This window comes from Atractosteus spatula (genome assembly GCF_055471065.1).
Source record: "Atractosteus spatula isolate fAtrSpa1 chromosome 10 unlocalized genomic scaffold, fAtrSpa1.hap1 SUPER_10_unloc_5, whole genome shotgun sequence".
Classification (NCBI taxonomy): Eukaryota; Metazoa; Chordata; class Actinopteri; order Semionotiformes; family Lepisosteidae; genus Atractosteus; species Atractosteus spatula.
In genome coordinates this window covers 30,758-48,218 of record NW_028296625.1, presented here as the reverse complement: position 1 = coordinate 48,218, position 17,461 = coordinate 30,758, and the positions used below count along the sequence as shown (strand labels likewise).

At 40.7% G+C, this 17,461-nt stretch overlaps 3 non-coding genes across 3 annotated transcripts; 1 reads left to right on the top strand and 2 right to left on the bottom strand.

Moving 5' to 3' along the window:
* Window positions 1-431: 431 nt before the first annotated feature.
* trnaa-cgc (transfer RNA alanine (anticodon CGC)) lies at window positions 432-504 on the bottom strand. The gene has a single exon. It is a non-coding gene; the product is annotated as a tRNA-Ala (tRNA).
* A 3,008-nt stretch (window positions 505-3,512) lies between these two features.
* On the bottom strand, window positions 3,513-3,625 carry trnal-caa (transfer RNA leucine (anticodon CAA)). The gene is made up of 2 exons: window positions 3,588-3,625; window positions 3,513-3,558 (listed from the first exon to the last, which is right to left on the bottom strand). It is a non-coding gene; the product is annotated as a tRNA-Leu (tRNA).
* Window positions 3,626-16,618: 12,993 nt separating this feature from the next.
* On the top strand, window positions 16,619-16,691 carry trnak-uuu (transfer RNA lysine (anticodon UUU)). The gene has a single exon. It is a non-coding gene; the product is annotated as a tRNA-Lys (tRNA).
* Window positions 16,692-17,461: the final 770 nt, after the last annotated feature.

Genomic DNA, 17,461 nt, shown 5'->3' with positions numbered 1-17,461 from the left:
TCTCTGCGCCTCGCATATTTGTGGAGCTGTCTGCTCTTCTTTCTGTTGAAGTACTCAAGTTACGGGGCGTCCTGCAGCCTATGATGTTCTCACTGAGAGCTTTCAAGATTTGAAGGAAAACTACGAGCTTGATGGCTCAAGTCGAACAAATGTGATTGTTAAGCAATCGATGATCAAAAGCACGTCTTCTAACAATTTGTGAGAGTATTATCAGCACTGTTTTCACTCGGATATACTTCTCACTTGCTAAGCTGACAAACTGGACGAGAAAATGCTGGAGACGCACTCAGTGCAGACTGAGGTTGGGAAGGAGGTGTGGCCCTTCAACGCTTGACAACTGAAGGACATTCTCTCCACAACGGAGGAGCACCTATCAGAAGTCGCAGAGGCTAAATTAGAGCACCGGGCTCCCAGAGCTCCAAACTCAGACCTGGAGGATGCGGGAATCGATCCCGCTATCTCTCGCATGCGAAGCGAGCGCTCTACCATTTGAGCTAATCCCCCGCGCTTCATGCTTCTCGGCATCATGTCTTAACGCCTCTGCCCCTCTTGCCAGGCACCGCCCACTGCCCTTGGTCTGCAAGGCAGTCCTTTCAAGTGCGATGACGACGCTGGGACCTTCGTTGCCTATTGTACGAGCTGAACTTTTGTGCTCATCAATTCAACCCTCTTTCCATCAACTCATCTTGTCTTTTGACGCTTCGTGTTTTGCGCTCCTTTGACTATCGGCATATCGGGTGACTGCAAACACTGAAGTTCTTGCTTACGGAGTGTGGAACATTGTTTTCAAGTGATTGCTGTTCTGTCATGTTGACGCCGAGTGAATCAGTGTTCTGATGTGTGACAGTGACAGTGAAGCTCTGCTCTGTGTGCTTTAGGAGAGCTGATGTCCTCTGTGAAAGAAGAGGCCCCAGAGTACTATGACGATGCTGTAACTATACCTCAGAGTCCAGATGCCTTGTCAGGTGGGTTATTTCAGTCCAGTCCCAAAGAGAAACCTTGTACCAATCCCAGAAACTCTGAGTCTCTCTCCTCTATGTACTGCAGACCACATCACACTGAGTCTGTTTATTCTGCTGCCAGTGTCCAGCTCCTCTTCAAATATTTCACAAGGATACAAAGCATTGCCTTCTCTGTTCTGATACAGGCTGCACTGTTGTCAGTCACCATCTCAATTTAAAAAAATGGAATGGGTTTGAAATGTATTATATAATCAGGTTGCCTGATCCCCTGTATTTTAAATCTGATGTGTAACAGTAAAACTGTCTCTGTGTGCTTCAGGAGAGCTGATGACTTCTGTGAAAGAAGAGGCTCCAGAGTACTATGATGATGCTGTAACTGTGCCCCAGAGCCCAGACACAGTGTCAGGTGAGTTATCATAAATAAGACTTGGTAGTACACTCTGTACCAGCCTGCATTAGCCTTTGTCATTAGAAATAAACACTACCTGGAAGAGAAATAGTCTCTGACAAGCCAGTATGTGTCAGAATGACAGCGAGATTACTGACCTGCTCTTCTGTTCACAGGGAGACTCCTCTCTGATGCGGCACCTTCTGGATACAGTGTGGATGACAGTGAGGGAGACCCCACTTTAGGTAAAGGGGACTACAGCCAGGGATCTCGGTGTGAGTGAGGTAGTTCAGGGATGAAGAAGATGATCCCCAGTAATCAATCGCTGTGCCAATCTCATCCAAGACAAGAGGGCACCAGGTCTAAGTGGTGGCTCAAATTGTGCTGTGTCCTGCATGGATCAATAGTAGCTAATACAGAGTCCTGATTGCATACCTCAGATGTCAGATCTAAGTGGGGAATTGATTCTGTTTTTTTATGTTCTGCTAGAGTATCTATTGGCTTGCCTTTATCAGCTGTGTTGGAAAGATAATCTGTGCTTCGTCTCAGGAAAAAATCATCAGTACTGTCATTTTATTCTGTGCGTATGGCCGTTATTTAAAGTATATAAAAATCACGAGTTCATAGATTTCTCCAAATATCAACGACACCTTGTAAACCTGTGATAAGAATTCCTTCAATCCAATAGTTTCACTCCAGGGAAAAGGCAGGGAAACATAGAGAATTCTTATTTAAAGACAACATCCGTATTGGATTGCATGTAAGCAGGCATCACTCAGAATTCCTAATATGATTCTGAATTCAGTTTTGCAGTTCTTTAGTGTTTTACTACTTTCAGAGAGTCCTTTATTGACCTTGCTGAAGCAGAGAAGCGACATAATCACAAATGTGACCAGTTTTTTTGCTGTTTCTGGTTAATAATGATTATTATTTTGTATTTTGATTAGTATTTTTCGTAGCATTCTTCTTCAGCTTTTAAGTTATTTGGTGAGCAAGAACCACTGAGAACGAATCTGAATGTGTGAGCCCATTTAAAAAAATAAAAAAAATAAGTTATATAAATCAAACCTTTTCTTCTGTAGTAATTTCATTTGATATTAAAATTAGTCCTGATTTACAATTTTTGGACATGGTTCATCTTAAATAATTTTGTAATAAGTTTCAGTTTAGGAAAATCATGCCCCAAAGCTACCAAAACTGGTAATGTTCACATAATGTGTAATGCAATAGCAGCAGTTGGGGTGGGAAACAAAAGGCATCTTTTGGTATGAATCCTAAAACTTCATAGATGGCGTTCTAGGATTTCTTGCTTCAGATAAAGCTGTCAATACAACATAGATTTCTACTCAGTCAATATCAGCAGTGTTATCACTACCAAACGCTAAATATAGATCCTGGCAATACTTCATGAGTTGTTCATTAGAAAATTGTTTATGTTTTTTTTTAACATATTTTCAATACCAGACAAAAAGTCGAAAGTTTCAATTTCATGCAACTGATGAAATCTCTCTTCGATGGAAGTTATAAGTACAGTACATCCAAAATACTGCGGAATCAATCAAATTTACATGTTTCTTGTGGATCCAGAAGATCATTTTGAGACTCAAAACATGCCTGTCTTTTCTTTTTTCGAGGACGAAGGAGTAGGAGCAGGAGTAGCAGTAATGGCAAGAACATGTTTAGAGTTCAGCACTTCTCATTTCTAATGCGGAGCCATCGACTCGGAAAGCACCAGCCCCGATAAAATAAATTGCAGAATTGCTGCCTACACGCTTTGAATTGCTGGCATTCTCTGAAAGCGTTCCTTTTTGAGGGTTCATGAAATTCCTCACATTTGAGCCAACACTAAAATATTTCATTTGGGGTCGCCTAATTCATAGTGCAAACCGAATCTACAGGGGAATGGTGTGGCACATGAAGCCGTTTGTTATTCTGTTGTGAGGTGTGAGGGGCGGAATGCAAATCGAGTTGGTGAATAGAAAATGAAACAGGAGTCACTTCTTGAGCTACAAATTCCAAAAAGTATGAAAACCTGTGCATTTTAACAGTGCAGAATACTCACAAATTGCACTGAGTTGCTTGCTTTCTTCTGCTGCTTTTATATTTCAGTCATTCACTGTCAGCTAGCACTGGAACAATTCAAGAGAGGTAAAAACAGAAGCAGTCAGGAGTGGGGTTTGAACCCACGCCTCCATTTGGAGACCAGAACACCCAAGCCAGCTGAAAAAACACACATCCTTGAGTCTGGCGCCTTAGACCACTCGGCCACCCTGACAAGCAAAAGCAAGGTGTGTGCTGAATGCACCAGTAGTTGACTAAACTGAGATTCTTCCCTGAAATTATTTGCTTGCGAAGAGCCAAGTTGCCTTGAATGGATCTTGGAATTCAAATATACGGATGGATTGTTATTTGGTTGTGAGTTTTGAGGGGCGTATTATAAATTGAGTTGGTGAAAATGCGCTTTTTGTTAGTCTGTCGGGAGGCTGCACAAGGTGTTTAGAGGGAGAACGTCTAAAAGACAGGCTCTCTATGTTTAACATCAAGGCAGATTTATTTTTTCTCAATGGAAATGCTCATCAGCACTTTCAGCTTTACGTAGGGAATAACATCTGCTGAGATCACTTTTGAGCCAGTGCACATGGTAATGTGCCACCAAGTACATTTAATATTGGCTGTGGTAGCGAGCTGCTTTTGTTTGTGAGGCTTTTACTTCTTCAAGCTGAATTATCGGCAGGAGTAGTTTATTAAATCTTTGCTCATAGCGCTCCATCAGAAATACCTTGTCCATGTTCAAAAGAGATCAGAGGATTTACTTCATACTTTCACATAGCATACCTTACACGAAAGATTTAAATGGGGAATTGATTGTGCTTCTTGATGTTGTTCCTGTGGTTGCCTTGGTTACAATGGTGAACATTCTTCCACGTTCTGCTAGAGTATCCACTGGGTGGGCTTTATCAATTGGCTCGGATAGGTCATCAGTGCTCCGTCTCCAGAAAAATAATCAGCACTGTCTTTTTTCTGTGTGCATGACCGTCTTTTAAAACATATAAAATCACGAGTTCATTGATTTCTCCAAATAACAACAATACATTTTAACCCAGCGGTTAGCATTCCTCCAATCCAATAGTTTTACTCCAAGTAAAAAGCAGCGCAATATATAGAGAGATGATATTCAAAGATTTCAATGTTCTTATTGGATTGCCTGTATGCAGATATCGCTCAGAATTGCTAATATGATTTTAATTCAGTTTTTCTCTACTACTTTCAGAGTTTTTTATTGACCTTGCTGAAGCAGAGAAGTGACATAATCACAAATGCGACCAGTTGTGCAGCTGTTTCTGGTTAATAATGATTAATGCGAAAAAAAAACAGCTCCTTGCATTCAGAGCAAGAGCAACCAACATGCTCACTTGTTGAGTTGGGTATTTTCCAAGCTACTGTTCCTTAGTTGTAAAGTTATGTGGTGAGCAAGGACCTCTGAATCCATCAAGAAGACAGGAAAACTAATATCGCACTGCCGTCTTGTGTACAAAATATTTGTTCAGCTCTAACGTCTGTGTGCGTTGACAAGGCATCTCAAAAGGATGTATTAAATAAGAAAATGATCCTTTATGATACCATTCCTGTGGTTGGAGCGTTGTTTCGCCCTTTTACATTCTACAATTTTTACAGACAAGGTTTTATCACTGGAGTTGTACAGAACAAGTGTGCATCAGTCCATGAAAATCATCAGTACTGCTGTTTTTTAACGCTTGCGTTAAAAGACAAAGCAAAGGATATAACCTGTAAATGTCTTCATGTCTTACAGGTTATGAAATACAATTTCTTCCTTTCTTAATAATTTCTTAGTATTGATAGATGCTTTTTTGGAATTTTAACAAAATCACAATTACAGACATTTGGGGTTAAACTGTTATTCACATACTCTAACAAAGAGAAACGTTAGTGTCTTCCAGTTTGTGAGCCCATTTCTCAAAATATAAAAAAAATAAGTTATAAATATTGAATTGTTCTATTTTGTAGGCTTGCATAGTCTTATTCATATTTCAGTTAAACATTTTCTTCTGTAGTAATTTCATTTGATATTATATTAATCCTGATTTACAATTTTTGGACATGGTTCATCTTAAATAATTTTGTAATTAGTTTCAGTTTTGGAAAATCGCACCCAGAAGCTACCAAAACTGGTAATGTTCATGTAATGTGTAATGCAATAGCAGTATTTTGGGTGAGAAAACAAAAGGCATTTCTTGGTATGGATCCCAACACTTCATAAGCGGCGTTCAAGGACTTCTCGCTTCGGATAAAGCTGTCAATACATCATAGATTTTTACTCAATCAATATCAGCAGTGTTATCGCTACCGAACGCTAAATATAGATCCTGGCAATACTTCGTGAGATCTTTGTAAGAAAATCCAAAATACTACAGAAGCAATCAAAGGTATACGTTTCTTTTGGATCGAGAGGAGGATAATTATGAGACTCGAAACATGCCTGTCTTTTCTTTTTTTGAGGACAAATGGATTATTGAGGTGTAAAGATGGGTTCAAAACCAATCATCTGCTATTGCTGCTGTTTCTTTGATAGTTTCTTCAAATCCTTCAACTGATCATCGATATCGAGGAATAATATTACACAAATTGTGGTTTTCTGTTAATTGCCAATTTTATTGTAATTACATCTTTGTTTACAGATGTCTTGCATGTATCACAAGGTATAATAGTCGCTGTGCGTCCTCAGCTAAAATGTTTTAAAAAGTACGACATAAGTACAATATGCTTAACAACATTTATGGTTATATCTATATTAAAATGAAGGTAAATATACCAAGATATTAAAATACAATTTTAAAGTCCTAACCTAACAATGCTTGTGAAGTTTTCCAATAAATCCGAACTGTAATTTTGAATTATTATTGCTGAGAATGCAAAGAGAGTACAAATATCAAATTCAATGAGTGAAAATACAAAAGTAGTTCACTAAACTGAGTTTCTTCCCTGAAATGATTTGCTTGCGAAACACTAAGCAGCTTTGAACGGATCGCGGGAATCAGATATAAGATGGGTTAAGAGTGTGCTTTCCAACTTTTGAGTAACATTTTTCTTTGATAGGGCGGAGTTGTCTTCACAATCTGGGTTAAATCAAAAGGAGTGACGTCAGTACAAAACAGCTTTCCTTCTTGGGGAACAACGGTTGTGTTCCATATTTCTAACTATTTTGGTTTCGAGATCTCAATTTAGTGTGAAACATAAAAGCCAGCCGGCTAAATGGTCTTTCAACTAATCGCCCGTGCAGGGATCAAACCCCAGCTGCTGGTACGAGTAGCGTAAGGCTCTGCAACATGCAGACGAGGAACTAATCTCTGCTTCTTCATTATATACACAGTGAGCTATATTTGCAAGCCTACTGCCCCCTACGGGCTCTGTATTTCATTGCGGTACAAGACCGGTCGTGGAGACTTCTCGGTCTCGGTGAAAGTGATACACTCCGTAAAATTTCAAGACATTCATTTGTTTTTAAAGGAAAATCACCAACAGCGGCCGAGATCTATTGGAGGTTTTTTTTTTCATTCTATACTGCGATTTCTGAAGGGTACCCTGTGAAAATACGAGTTTTGACGAGAAGGGATAGACATATATGGTCAGCAGGCTTGGGGAATTGGACCTTATGGTGAAGGCTGCGGGCTCAGCAGCAGCAGACCCTGATCAGTATCGGTTGACTCCGATATTTACCTTAGTGTCGATATACTAAGATGTTTTGGTAACGAGGAAGGAGGGACAAAGCAATTTGGCAGAATGTGTGCTATTTTGTTGACTATAAATCCCCACATGCTGTGTTCAGAGGGTCATTATTAAAAAAAACGTAACAGTAAAATCTCTTGTACTTCACGATTATGAGTGCCTGTTACATTGTGTCTCACACCTCAGTGTCAGAATTGTGAGACGATTTTGTAATCAGCAGAAATTGCATTCACCTTTTCCCAATGCATTCTCACATGCCATTTTCTCCCATGCCATGTTCAGAGGGTCATATTTTTAAAATGGTACAGTAAAATGTCCTGAAGTTCAGGATTGTGACAGTCTGTTATATTGTGTCTCACACCTTGATGTCAGAAATATGAGACAATTTTAAAATCAGGAGGGAGGGCCCTAGCAATATAACAAACATTGCATTTACCATTTGACAATGTATTCTCTCATGCCATGTTCAGAGGGTCGTATTTAAAAAACGGTACAGTACAATGTCCTGAAGTTCAGGATTTTGATAGTCTTTTCCATTGTCTCTCACTCATCTGTGTCAGAATTTTTAGACATTTTTATAACCAGGAGGTAGGTTCACAGCAATAAGCAGAAAGTGTGATCACCCTCTGCTCATCCTCAGTTAACCATATATTCTCATATGCCATGTTCTAAATATCCCATTTAAAACTGCTATATTAAAATTTCTTGCAAAATCCAAGAGTTTGAGACTTTTTATGACCAGAAGGCAAGGTCGTGGAAAATATGCAGAAAGTGCCAGTGAACTTATGTTTTGCCTTTGTCTTATTTACTCGTTGTATAACATGCCAGATTGTATTATTGTGAGTTGTGTTTCTGAAATGTGTTTCATACAAAAATGCAATTTGGACAGTCTCTACTTACATATTCCCCTTTACTGAGGATATGTACAGTAATACATCCGGATAAGTATTTTTAAAAATGACTGTAGAGAGCCATCTACAGGCGAAAGGCGGCATGACATCACAACAGCAGCATTTAAGATGGAACGAAAAACGCGAAGAAGCTGGCGAATAAGAAGCCAACTTCAGCCTCGTTAATGCAATAGCATTAGGTGAGGTGAGGTGGGAAAAAAAGCAAATTTTATGCTTCAAATTCAATACATTTTATTTATTATGAATGTGCCGGAAATTTTTCAGTACTTTAGAGGGTTCTGCCATTTTAGATGTTATGCTGTTCCTGTCTGATTTATCAAATGTGTCATTTAAATCTCCCGTCATTTCTATATCAGTCTGAAGGCCTTGAAGTAAAGATTGCAATTCATCCAAAAATGCAATTCATCCAAAAAAAGTTTCCCACTGGTGATACATACAAGGAAATGAATGTACATTATCCCCCAAAATCAACAAATTTAAAATCAAATACCTCCCTCATCTGCAGGTGGAGAGAATAATGTCAGAATAAATACAGGTTTAAAAGTCAAGAGCATTGATAGTCCTATTTGAAAATGACACTAAAATGCTCACAATATATTAAAAAGCTCTGTAAAATAATAAAAAATAAAACAAGGTAAAAATAAATAATACACAGTTATAAAGCTCAGGAATTATCAATGGGAAGTTACAATGGGTTGATATGATTTAAAAAATAAAATGTTTGAAAAAAATCCACTTACAATATGCTAAAAATGGCAAGAATACTTAAAACAGGTGTGTAAAATTAAAAAATAAATAAAACAAGTTAAAAATAAATACTAAATGGTTTTAAAATTCAGGAATGTGATTGGTCAGATGCTTACGATGAGTGTTGCTGGTGTTTCGTGTGATTTACCGAAATGAAAAAAATATTCAATTTAAAAAACGGCAAGAGCTCGTATGAAAAAAAAGTTCTTCAGTATCTTTGTTGTAACAGCTGCACCAGAACTAGTGTATTCATATACATCAGAAAAGTAGCTGAACTTGACTGATTTATATTCAGTTATATGCATTGGGGACGAAAAGGAGACTTACAGTGCCTTGCGAAAGTATTCGGCCCCCTTGAACTTTTCAACCTTTTGCCACATTTCAGGCTTCAAACATAAAGATATAAATTTTTTATTTTATGTGAAGAATCACCAACAAGTGGGACACAATTGTGAAGTGGAACGAAATCTATTGGATTTTTGAAACTTTTTTAACTAATAAAAAAATGAAAAGTGGGGCGTGCAAAATTATTCGGCCCCCTTGCGTTAATACTTTGTAGAGCCACCTTTTGCTGCGATTACAGCTGCAAGTTGCTTGGGGTATGTCTCTATCAGTTTTGCACATCGAGAGACTGAAATTCTTGCCCATTCTTCCTTGCAAAACAGCTCGAGCTCAGTGAGGTTGGATGGAGAGCGTTTGTGAACAGCAGTTTTCAGCTCTTTCCACAGATTCTCGATTGGATTCAGGTCTGGACTTTGACTTGGCCATTCAAACACCTGGATACGTTTATTTGTGAACCATTCCTTTGTAGATTTTGCTGTATGTTTGGGATCATTGTCTTGTTGGAAGATAAATCTCCGTCCCAGTCTCAGGTCTTTTGCAGACTCCAACAGGTTTTCATCCAGAATGGTCCTGTATTTGGCTGCATCCATCTTCCCCTCAATTGTAACCATCTTCCCTGTCCCTGCTGAAGAAAAGCAGGCCCAAACCATGATGCTGCCACCACCATGTTTGACAGTGGGGATGGTGTGTTGAGGGTGATGAGCTGTGTTGCTTTTACGCCAAACATATCGTTTTGCATTGTGGCCAAAAAGTTCGATTTTGATTTCATCTGACCAGAGCACCTTCTTCCACATGTTTGGGGTGTCTCCCAGGTGGCTTGTGGCAAACTTTAGACGAGACTTTTTATGTATATCTTTGAGAAATGGCTTTCTTCTTGCCACTCTTCCATAAAGGCCAGATTTGTGCAGTGTAAGACTGATTGTTGTCCTATGGACAGACTCTCCCACCTCAGCTGTAGTTCTCTGCAGTTCATCCAGAGTGATCATGGGCCTCTTGGCTGCATCTCTGATCAGTCTTCTCCTTGTCTGAGCTGAAAGTTTAGAGGGACGGCCAGGTCTTGGTAGATTTGCAGTGGTCTGATACTCCTTCCATTTCAAGATGGTCGCTTGCACAGTGCTCCTTGGGATGTTTGAAGCTTGGGAAATCTTTTTGTATCCAAATCCGGCTTTAAACTTCTCCACAACAGTATTACGGACCTGCCTGGTGTGTTCCTTGGTCTTCATGATGCTCTCTGCGCTTTCAACAGAACCTTGAGACTATCACAGAGCAGGTGCATTTATACAGAGACTTGATTACACACAGGTGGATTCTATTTATCACCATCAGTCATTTAGGACAACATTGGATCATTCAGAGATCCTCGCTGAACTTCTGGAGTGAGTTTGCTGCACTGAAAGTAAAGGGGCCGAATAATTTTGCACGCCCCGCTTTTCATTTTTTTATTAGTTAAAAAAGTTTCAAAAATCCAATAGATTTCGTTCCACTTCACAATTGTGTCCCACTTGTTGGTGATTCTTCACATAAAATAAAAAATTTATATCTTTATGTTTGAAGCCTGAAATGTGGCAAAAGGTTGAAAAGTTCAAGGGGGCCGAATACTTTCGCAAGGCACTGTACATGGATTTTATTAGGTTTTAGGAATCAGAAAATTTATTTGTACGTTTATGCCTACGAGCAGAAATAACTTCCTGCTTTCAGCGCTTTTATTGTTTCTGCTTGTAACCTCGAACAGAGAAACCCGGTACTGACTCACAGAAACGCCCCGGAGTTTCTGTGTTTCTGGGATTTAAGAGGGATGTACTGTATGAAGACAGTAAAGGGAGTTTTTTTTCCCGCTGTAGAGTATGAAGGCGGTGTGACGAGTCTGGAGGGTGGAGACGCGCATTCCGCACGGGGAGCGCAGAACAACGAGTTTCCCCTGCAGCTCACCGAGTCCTGTCCTATATAACCGCTGAGCCTGGGACACACTGAATCTCTAACCAGCGTTGGCGATGTAAAGGGTTAAACCCAGAAGTCGAGAGTGGAGTTTTTGTATAAGTGTAAGATTAAGGGAATAGGGTTTTGGGGAGTTTGGTGCACAGAAGAGGTTTCGGTTTAGGTTTAGTTTGCTTTTGACACATTTGTAACGGCCATGGCGGCCTGTAGATTCGGCATGCGCCGTTACTTTTGCGCACGTTTGGTGAATAAGGGTGGTGAGGGTTCGGCTCACTCGGGTGATATTTCACGGTTGGACTTTTTAAGGAAGGTGTTACAGAAAGGATTAAGGCATTAGATGTCAAATGCTTAATCACTTTTCTGAAGGGAATTGGTTTTGACATTAGTTTCAATCGGCGAAGTTACTGGAAGAATTTTGGATGAAAATAGAGGAGAAAAAAAGATGTGGGCCTAATTAGAATGTTTGAATGGCAGAAGCTGATGGATCTTTCTAATGTGGTGTGAGCCTGGTCAGTACCTGGAGGGGAGACCTCCTGGGAAAAACCAAGGTTGCTGCTGGAAGAGGTGTTAGTGGTGCCAGCAGGGGGCGCTCACCCTGTGGTCTGTGTGGGTCCTAATGCCCCAGTATAGTGACGGGGACACTATACTGTAAACAGGCGCCGTCCTTCGGATGAGACGTAAAACCGAGGTCCTGACTCTCTGGGGTCATTAAAAATCCCAGGGCGTTTCTCGAAAAGAGTAGGGGTGTAACCCCGGCATCCTGACCAAATTTCCCATTGGCCCTTACCAATGATGGCCTCCTAATAATCCCCCTCTATGAATTGGCTACATTACTCTGCTCTCCTCCCCACTGAGAGCTGATGTGTGGTGAGCGTTCTGGCGCACTATTGCTGCTGTCGCATCATCCAGGTGGATGCTGCACATTGGTGGTGGTGGAGGGGAGTCCCTATTACCTGTAAAGTGCTTTGAGTGGAGTGTCCAGAAAAGCGCTATATAAGTGTAAGCAATTATTATTGATTAATAGGACTGTGATTGTTCGCATGTTTAATGAGATGGTGATGAAGGAAGATGTTGTGACATGGTTGTCTAAGTATTGTTTAGTGAAAGGTGAGCTTCAGAAAGTCTTGGATGATGATGGCATCTGGAACTGTTCATGGAGAGTACCTGTTTCATTGCATGAAGACAAAAAATGGTTATGGTGGATTTAAACACATTCCTTCTTTGATTGGATTATGTGAAAATAGAGGCCTTGTGTTCTACCAAGGGCAGCCAAAACCGTGCAGGAGATGTGGGGAGCTGGGTCACTTTGTGGATGCCTGTACAAAGGTGGTGTGTGGTAAGTGCAAGGAAACTGGACATGCATATACTGAATGTACAAGCGTGAGGAAATGTAATCTCTGTGAGTGTGAAGGTCATGTGTTTAAAGACTGTCCAAATTCCTTTGCAAATAGAACAAAACTGGTAAGACCGATGCAAAAACAGGAAGAGTTTGAAGAGGTATTTAGGGCTGGAGCAGTGGTTCTGGATCAGGAACTGGATGTGGTTGACGTTGAAGAAAGTGGTGAAAAAGAGAGCGAGGGTTCAGAATGGAGTGAAGGAGATGAGGCTGAGGTAGAAGAGAATGATAATGTTGCAAAAAGTGAGGTGGAATCTGATTTGATTGGTAGCATCTCTTCCAATAGCCTGCCACCTGTGGAGACTGAAAGTGCTCAAATGAAATGTACAGAACAGTGGGTGCAGTCTAAAAGAGACATTGGATTTAGAAAATGATTTAACTCCGAGCAGAGTGAGGGAAGATCATTTTCCAAGTCCTCAGGTAGGTTCTCCCATGGGTTTAGATGTCTCCAATATATGTGATCTTACTGACCAAGCTTCAGAACCAGAGACTCAAGGATGGCAGGTGGAGAAATATCCTATGGATTGTGGGGGTGGTGGAGGAGGAGACAATTAAAGCAAAAGTGGGGGGGGGAGGCCTGTATAGTAGGTGTCTATACACTTGAATGATTGTAGCCAGATCTTTTAGTCTCCCCTGGTCCTACTTTAAGTATGGCTCTTAATATTGTGTCCATAAATGTGAGAAGCATTCGCTCCAAGTTAAGGGCAAGGACTATATTATCATTTGTGAGGAAGGTAACTGCTGATATTGTGTTGTTACAGGAGTGTGGGTTACCCTTTAAAAACTGCTATAAGGATATGGAAGAACTGTGGACATTGGGCCGATCAACCTGGTGTGGGTCCAAAGAAAATAAATCTGATGGTATAGCTGTTCTAATTAAAAATAAGATGGTAGAGGTACGACAGCACCTTGTAATGAAACCAGGGAGAGCACTGGTGGTATATCTGGGTTTCATGAATGTCTAATTTAAACGCTTAAATATATATTGTCTGAGTTGCTCACATGACAGATATGTCCTAATTCAGGAACTGAGTATATTTATTGGGATGGGATTTTAATTCTCTTTTAGAAAGAGAAGGCAGAATAACGGGCGAGAGACAGGTCCAATTTGATAAATCATCAATATTATTGCAAACATTATGTAAAGATTTTAAACTGAAAGATGGCTTCAAACTTCATAGTCAGGGGAGGGCAGGTTTCACATGCCACAAGTCTAATGGGACCCAAGGCTCACGCATTTTGTTTTGGTACTTGATTTTACTTGCATGACCGCAGGCCTAACCCCTGTTTTTTTTTTTCTCTGACCATTGTCTACTGTCATTTACAATTTCTATTCCAACAGCTGTTACTGTGGAGAAGGGTGTGTGGAAGCTCGATATTTTGCTTCTGGAAGGTGAGGTAGTGACGCACAGGTTCAGGGAAAGATATAAGGAATGGCGGTCTTTGTATGACCTGTTTGGCACAAGAGCACAGTGGCTGACCCTGCGCTCTGACCCCCAGCTTCTCTCCCTGTCTGTGTGTCTCATGGAGTTAGAAAGACTACAAGCTGTGCAAACTTCCAAATCTGTAACATCATTTCAAGGGTGTATGATAGATCATTCACAAGATCAAATGGCTGTTTATTATTGTAAGAACTGTAGTTCACTATTGTTCTTTTGACTCTTGAGCTTGCATTATACAGCCGTTGAGTGCATTTTAAACCTAAGAGATATCCAACTGATTCAACCTGTCTGATGAATGTTAAATGGGTTGTGACTTTTGGCAAAGTTTTTTGCAACATTATTTGTTTCATGAATACCATTCATCTCTATAACAACTTTCCTGTACCCTGAACATATGTTTTAAATTGCTTGATCCCATTTGGTGCAACCTTTGCGTTGTACTTGTAATGTGTTGTTTGCATTAGGAGTGTGTTTAATAAGCAGAAAAGAAGCCCGTTTCTTCTATTGCTTCTGATCTTATACAGTGGTCAGAATCTCTCATCCAAAAGCTGATGAGTAGGAGGGGGGGAAATTAGTGCAGATGCACAATCCATAAAAAAACATTAAAGAGCATAAAGGTTTTCATCACATGGACTTGTTTGACTGTTTAGGATTAATGTTTTGGTGGCAGATCAATTAAAGGACAACAACCAGAAACACTGGTTCTCACACTGAATGCATTCTCCTTCAATAATCTTTTTTACCAACAGGTGAGTGGAGTTGCCATGGGCACCAGAATGGGACCCAGCTATGCCAATATCTTTGTTGGCTGGGTAGAAGAACGTTTCTTAGCTTGCTACACTGGCTATGTCCCTGACCTCTTCAAGCGATATATTGATGACTGCGTCAGTGCCGCCACATGCTCCAACGATCAGCTTAAGTGCTTCCTGCACCATTTCACCAACTTCCACCTGTCCCTCAAATATATGGTTAACATATCTTCCACTACTCTTCCGTTTCTGGACATCAACTTCTCCATCAACTACCCCAGACTCTCCACTTCTGTTTATTACAAACCCACGGTTTCATACAGCTATCTCTTGTATAGCTAATTTCACCCCAAACATACTAAAAATTCTCTCCCTTTTTCACAGTTCCTTCGGCTACAACAAATATGCAGCGACGACATCGACTTCCAGAACCAAACCCTCAAAATGTACTCCTTTTTCAACAACAGAGGATACCCCAGCAGTGTTATTGACAGGGCCCTTGCCCGAGCCAAAAACACCCCTTGGACCATCAACCCAATCAGGAACTCCCACCGTAACAACCGCATTCCTTTGGTGCTTCCCTAACACACTTCCTATCCCCAGGACTGTTAACGACAACTTTTCCATCCTACAGGATGATCCCTCCATTGGGGCCCTCTTTTCTGACTGCCCCATCATCTTATATCGTCAATCACCTAATCTGCGCAACCTTCTTGTTCACAGCTCCCTTGACCGCCCTCAGCAACCCTCCACACCAGGTACTTTCCCCTGCAACAGAGCTCGCTGTATCGCCTGCAAGTACACATCCAACACCACACTCATTCAAGGCCCCTCAGGACAATTCTGGATCACCCAGATGGCATCTTGTACCTCCAGCAACCTTATTTACTGTATCTCTTGCAGTAAATGCCCAGTTTCTCTCTATATTGGAGAAACAGGAAGGGGACTTGGAGACCGCTTCAGAGAACATGTCAGGGCTGTGAAGATTAAAGATCTCTCCAAAAACCATTGTTTCTCATTTAACCTCTGATGGCCATGACCACTCTAATCTCTCCGTCTTTGTTCTCAAAGATGGTTTTCTGAACTCATACATTAGAAAGACTACCGATACCAAACCAAACTTATCCTGCAGCTAGGATCACAACTTCCCCCTTCTCTAAACGACAGACTACTATTCTACTAAATTTTCTCCATTCATTGGAAGTTTCATTTCACACCTCTCAACACCTATTCTGACTTCACACCTCTTGATTGGCCTCTCTTTCTGTCCCCTGCTCCCGCCTCTCACCCTTCCTCCCTCCCAGCTTTTGTTCTCCCACTACATTACCTTTGCCTACTGCCTTCTCTCTCACACCTGAAGAATGCTCCACGGCCGAAACATTGTTTTCTTTTTTTCAGCATGGAATAAACCTATTACTTGTTCCTTAACAACCGGAAACAATATCTTCGGTCTTTCCAGAGCTGTAAGTAGTCATTCCAAGTTTATTAACTTGTCTCTGTGCTTGTATGTACTCTTCAATAGCCACTGATGTTATTTACAACAGCTATTTTAAAAAAGTAAATTTGCATTCTTTGGACTTCTTTCTAAAGAATTGGCACATTTGGTGGCTCTGTGGCTAAGGATCTGCACCTGTGGCTGGAAGGTTGCTGGTTTACATCCCACGGTCGGCAGAGGAATCCTACTCCATGGGGCTCCAGAACAAGGCCCTTAACCCCAACTGTTGTTGATTGAAAGATTTTATTAAATGTGAAAAAAATCTGAATGTGAAAAAAGGTCAAAATGCTATTGAAAAAAATCAGTAATGTGAGGAAAGATGGATTGTGGGAGCCCCTTAACTACCCATGTCATGCTGTATTTCTCACTCATTCTACTGGGAGTGGTGCCGTCGCTTCTGGATAAAGTCTGTCAGTGGTCATCCCAGACGGGTCAGGTATGACTGCTCTTCGGCACAAGAGACACGTGACTTGCGAGGATCCCGACAGTGTAGACTTTCTTTCTGAGCCCGGATAGCTCAGTCGGTAGAGCATCAGACTTTTAATCTGAGGGCCCAGGGTTCAAGTCCCTGTTCGGGCGGTTGTGCCTTTCTTAAGTCTATTGTGAATCTCATTCTAAATAGTCTTTTATCTTTCACTCTTCTAGCTGTACTGTGGTTATTTTAAATGTCCATTACTTGTATTTACTGTAGTGTATTTAGTGTTTCATTTCACAAACCGAAAATGTTCAATAGATCTTGTCACTCTACTCCACGTAATCATCTAAATTAAATCACAGTAGAATACAGAACACGCAGTGAGGAGCTCACACAGTGAGTACTCTTGAATACGACGAGAGGAAAGGCACACTGCACATCTGCAGAACATCACGTCCGAGTTTACAGCGACAGCAGAGGTTAGAAGCGAAGTAGTTTTTTATTACTCGCTCGCTGAACGATCTCTCAAGAAACCTCGGTTGAGATTTAACGGGTGTCTAACAATCACGTTCAAAAAGGTGACGATAAGTTTTTTTTTTTAACTAGGTAGCCTTAATGGCAACACAGTGTGAGTAATCTTAAAGCAGCTGCAGATGGAGTAGCCGTAATGGCAACACAGTGCTTTGAGTTCGGCTTTTCTTATTTCTTCTGCAGAACCAGTGGTATCGGAATATATTGATCCGTATAAGAAGCGCTTTCGGTTTCTGATCATTTTTATTGAGCGCTGCTCTAAACTTTACATTTGCTCGGGCTAGTTTTCCCCATGAAAAAAAGACATATCCCTAATTACATGATTTCACTTTTCTTATCAACGAGTAGAAATAAAATATATACTTCATTATAAGTACCACAGGCAAGATGGCTGGTGGTCTAA